Consider the following 5,931-nt stretch of genomic DNA (forward strand, 5'->3'; position numbering starts at 1 on the left):
TTTTGTGGTATTCTGTAGGACAAAAAAAAAGAAAAATAAAGAAAAAATGACATTTTGGGAGTTGTTAGCTTAATGCAATTCTTTAATGTATTACCATATGCTACAGACTGTAACATAAACTCTAATAATTCTGCTAGGTACCTTAAGACCGCTGCTAAGGAAGGTTGATTAACTAAAGATCTACAAATGCAATGAGCAATACCAAATGTATGCAAACTTCAGGGGTGCAATATATTTTAGAAGATATATTTAATTGGCCCTCTAAGGATACTGAAAGAATTGGCATTTAAGCTACAATTTATAGACTAATGCACGAAATAACAAAGATTTATAAATCACAGATGTCAAACAAACTTCAACTCCCTGCATGCATGATTTGTAGGTGGCATTGCTTGGCAAAAGTGTAGAGCTAACACACACCATAACATATGCACTATTAACAGGTGTCATATTGCACACAGACAAGTGGTTAGAACTGAGAGGATCCTGAGAAAAGGGAATGTTGTAACAGCTGGGCTGAGGAAGGCCAGAAACTATATATTCTAGGTCAATTTGGTAACTATGGTTAAACTTTTGTCATCCAAAGCAAGCACGCAAGTTTTCATCTCATTATAGCGACTTATACTAATGACATCATACCGTAAAACAAAAATATGTGCAACGGTAAAATCGAATGTTTAGGTTGGACATTTATTTTGGACTTGGCCGAACGCAATTATCTCCAGCGATACGGGTAATACGTTTATCTATACGTCGTTTTCCTACGCAAAATTCATGCTAACTCATTGATCAATTCCGGCAACGGGCACTCATTGATCAAAGAGCAATTTTAACCCAAACGTTTGACATTTACTTTGAATTTTTGGGGGGAGGGGGACGCGAATCCGGAAGTCAATAATACAACATGGCAGACGCGTGTCGAGCTGTTGGACGCCCGTTTGAGGCACTTGACATGGTCACGTAAAAAAAAGATTAAAAAATTGCGGTGGGCTAAATCAGGCTGTCAAAGGTGTCCCCGTAATCCCCACGAGTTGTTCTATCTGCCTTGTGAATCTCAAGCGATGGACTTTTACGAGAAAGTATATATTTGATGTCAAAGTTGACCGATTTTCGACAGCTTTTTCCTATGGTTTCGCCATTGTTTTCAAGCCGAAATACGCACCGTATGGGGGTTTCGGGGTGTCCGCTTAGTGGGCGAGGTTCAACTGTTTCCGGGTCACGCTATACCGTTGCGGCAGTCACTCGGGACCTCACTCGGTAGTGTACACAAGTACTTTTGATGGTGCTGTCAGCGTTTTATCATGTTACGAAGTAATATTGAAATGTCTTTGAAGTATAAGACAGCACTATGATCTGTAAGGTGTTATTCCAATAGGTTGCGTCGTGGGTAAAGTGAACTGTAGGTAACGTTACCCGACGAAGGCTTTTTACATCTGACTGTTAACTGTTGAAGATATTAAATACATTGCTCGCGCCTGACTGAAGGATTAACTAAGATTAGAACAGTATATAGCTAATTAATAGAGAAAAACGTGTTCAGAAGAGAAACTGCCAATTTGAATGACACAAAAATTAGCGCCGTAAGAATTGTAACGTTATATAGCTAACTTGTAGCGGAAAACGTGTTCAGAAGACAAACTGTGTCAATTTGAATGACACATCTAAAGGACCGTTGTGCGCTGCATTAAGTGTATATAGCTAACTAATAGCGAAAAACGTGTTCAGAAGAGAAACTGTGTCAATTTGAATGACAGACTTACAGAACAGTAAGAACTATAACGTTATGTAGCTACATGTAATAGCGCAAAACGTGTTCAGAAGACAAACTGTGTCAATTTGAATGACACACTTGCAGATAGCGCAATAAGAACTGTACATAGGTAACTCATAGCGGAAAAAGCGTTCAGGAGACAAACTGTGTCAATTTGAATGACACACTTACAGGTAGCGCAATAAGAAATGTATATAGCTAACTCATAGCGAAGTGTAACGTGATCAGAAGACAAACTGTGTCAATTTGAATGACACACTTGCAGATAGCGCAATAAGAACTGTATATAGCAAACTAATAGCGGAAAAGTGTTCAGGAGACAAACTGTGTCAATTTGAATGACACACTTAAAGGTAGCGCAATAAGAAATGTATATAGCAAACTAATAGCGGAAAAAGTGTTCAGGAGACAAACTGTGTCAATTTGAACGACAAACTTGCAGATAGCGCTATAAGAACTGTATATAGCAAACTAATAGCGGAAAAAGTGTTCAGAAGACAAACTGTGTCAATTTGAATGACACACTTGCAGATAGCGCAATAAGAAATGTACATAGCTAACTCTTAGCGAAGTGTAACGTGATCAGAAGACAAACTGTGTCAATTTGAATGACACACTTGCAGATAGCGCAATAAGAACTGTATATAGCAAACTAATAGCGGAAAAGGTGTTCAGGAGACAAACTGTGTCAATTTGAATGACACACTTGCAGATAGCGCAATAAGAACTGTATATATAGCAAACTAATAGCGGAAAAAGTGTTCAGGAGACAAACCTTGTCAATTTGAATGACACACTTACAGGTAGTGCAATAAGAACTGTATATAGCAAACTAATAGCGGAAAAAGTGTTCAGGAGACAAACTGTGTCAATTTGAATGACACCCTTGCAGATAGCGCAAGAAGAACTGTATATAGCAAACTAATAGCGGAAAAAGTGTTCAGAAGACAAACTGTGTCAATTTGAATGACACACTTACAGATAGCGCAAGAAGAAATATATATAGCTAACTCATAGCGAAGTGTAACGTGATCAGAAGACAAACTGTGTCAATTTGAATGACACACTTGCAGATAGCGCAATAAGAACTGTATATAGCAACTTAATAGCGGAAAAGTGTTCAGAAGACAAACTGTGTCAATTTGAATGACACACTTGCAGATAGCGCATAAGAAATGTACATAGCTAACTCATAGCGAAGTGTAACGTGTTCAGAAGACAAACAGTGTCAATTTGAATGACACACTTGCAGATAGCGCAATAAGAACTGTATATAGCAAACTAATAGCGGAAAAAGTGTTCAGGAGACAAACTGTGTCAATTTGAATGACACACTTGCAGATAGCGCAATAAGAACTGTATATAGCAAACTAATAGCGGAAAAAGTGTTCAGGAGACAAACTGTCAATTTGAATGACACACAGGTAGCGCAATAAGAAATGTATATAGCTAACTCATGGCGAAGTGTAACATGTTCAGAAGACAAACTGTGTCAATTTGAATGACACACTTGCAGATAGCGCAATAAGAAATGTACATAGCTAACTCATAGCGAAGTGTAGTGTTCAGAAGACAAACTGTGTCAATTTGAATGACACACTTGCAGATAGCGCAATAAGAACTGTACATAGCTAACTCATAGCGGAAAAAGCGTTCAGGAGACAAACTGTGTCAATTTGAATGACACACTTGCAGATAGCGCAATAGGAAATGTACATAGCTAACTCATAGCGGAAAAAGCGTTCAGGAGACAAACTGTGTCAATTTGAATGACACACTTGCAGATAGCGCAATAAGAACTGTATATAGCAAACTAATAGCGGAAAAGTGTTCAGAAGACAAACTGTGTCAATTTGAATGACACACTTACAGATAGCGCAATAAGAAATGTACATAGCGAACTCATAGCGGAAAAAGCGTTCAGGAGACAAACTGTGTCCATTTGAATGACACACTTGCAGATAGCGCAATAAGAACTGTATATAGCAAACTAATAGCGGAAAAGTGTTCAGAAGACAAACTGTGTCAATTTGAATGACACACTTACAGATAGCGCAATAAGAACTGTACATAGCTAACTCATAGCGAAGTGTAACGCGTTCAGTTGACAAACTGTGTCAATTTGAATGACACACTTGCAGATAGCGCAATAAGAACTGTATATAGCAAACTAATAGCGGAAAAAGTGTTCAGGAGACAAAGTGTGTCAATTTGAATGACACATTTATAGAACAGCGATGTATGTAAGAACTGTATATATCAAACTTAAAGCAAAAAACGTGTTCAGAAGACTACCTGTGTCAATATGACACATTATAGAACAAAGCTGTTAGAACTGTATATAGCAAACTAATAGCGAAAAACGTGTTCAGGGGACAAACTGAGTCAATTTGAATGGTACACTTGCAGAATAGCGCCGTAAGAACTGTATATACATGTAGCTAGCTTAAAGCAGAAAGCGTGTTCAAGAGACAAACTGTGTCAATTTTAATGACACACTTACAGAATAGCGCCAAAAAACTGTATATAGCTAACTTAAAGCATAAAGTGAGTTCAGAAGACTACCTGTGTCGATTTGAATGACACACCTATAGAATAAGCACTGTTACAACATGTATATATATTTAACTAACAGCGCAACGTGTTCAAGAGACAAACTGTGTCAATTTGAATGACACATTATAGAACAGTGCTGTAAGAACTTTATATAGCAAACTAATAGCAAAAAACGTGTTCAGGAGACAAGCTGTGTCAATTTGAATGACACACTTACAGAATAGCGCCGTTAAAACAGTATATAACTAACTTAAAGTGAAAAGTGTATTCAGTAGACTACCTGTGTCAATTTGAATGACAGATTTATAGAAAAGTGCTGTAAGAACTGTATATAGCGGAAAACGTGTTCAGGGGACAAACTGTGTCAATTTGCATGACATACTCACATCATAGCGCCGTAAAAACAGTACATAGCTAAACAATTAAAAAAAACGTGTTTAGGATACAAAATGTGTCTATGTGAATGACACATTCATAGAACAGCGAGGTAAATTTATTTTGACGAAAGCTTGCTCTAACAAAAACTTTTTCAATCGGATGATCATTCTATTTAATTATCGCTTTACTTTACTTGTGTGTCATATGAATTGACACAGTTGCCCTCCTAACGAAGTTTTCTGTTGTAAAATGGTTATATGCAGTTCTTACAGCGCTTTTCTTTACGTGTGTCATACAAATTGACACAGTTTTGTGTCCTGAACACATTAGCCGTTAAGATTTAGTCATACATTTGTATACTATACGTTCGGCGCTATTCTACAAATGTGTCGAAACAAATCGACACAGCTGTGCATTTGACTACGTTTTCAGCAATAAAGTTGTTAGGTACAGCCCAAAGTACACTTTTTACCAGTGTGTCATATAAATTGACACAAATTCTTTACTGTCCAACTTTTTCCGTGATCAATTTTACACACGTTAAACAGCGCTTTTCTAATTGTGGGTGATATAGATTGACACAGTTGTCCCCCGGAAAAACGTTTTCCATTTTTAAGACACGGTTCAAACATCGCTTACAAAGGTGTCAGACAAATTCACACAATTTCCCTCCTGAAAAAGTCGTCCGCCATCAAGACAATTTTACACTGATTTCACATCGTGTTTCATAGTGTGTCATATGAAATAACAGTTGTCCTCCTGACAAGGTTTTCTGTCATTTGATACAGTTGTCGTCCTGACCGTGAGGGTTTTCCGTTTTGTGAAATTTTAATAAGTTTTAAAAAACTTGTTAATTGACACAGTTGTCGTCCCGACCAAGTCTTCCATCAGTTTAATACTGTTTAATCATCGCACTAGTGTGCCATACTATCAGTGACAGTTGTCCACCAAAGTTTCCGTCATGAGGCAGTTTTATACTGTTTAACACTCGGTTATTAATTGCAAAGCCGTCCTCCTGACAAAGTTTTCTGTTATAAACTATTGTGTCAATTAATGTGACAAACTAGCAAACTAAATAGATATGCCTAAATCGTATAATCATTCGATTGAAAAAGTTTTCGGCAGAGCGAGTTTTCCGTCATAAGATAGTTATTATGCGTTTCAAAAGTGTGTCATATGATTGACACAGTTTTCAGCTCAGACAGCGCAGTACTAGATTTGACAGT

The sequence above is a fragment of the Branchiostoma floridae genome, chromosome 12, assembly GCF_000003815.2.
Source record: "Branchiostoma floridae strain S238N-H82 chromosome 12, Bfl_VNyyK, whole genome shotgun sequence".
NCBI classification, from domain to species: Eukaryota; Metazoa; Chordata; class Leptocardii; order Amphioxiformes; family Branchiostomatidae; genus Branchiostoma; species Branchiostoma floridae.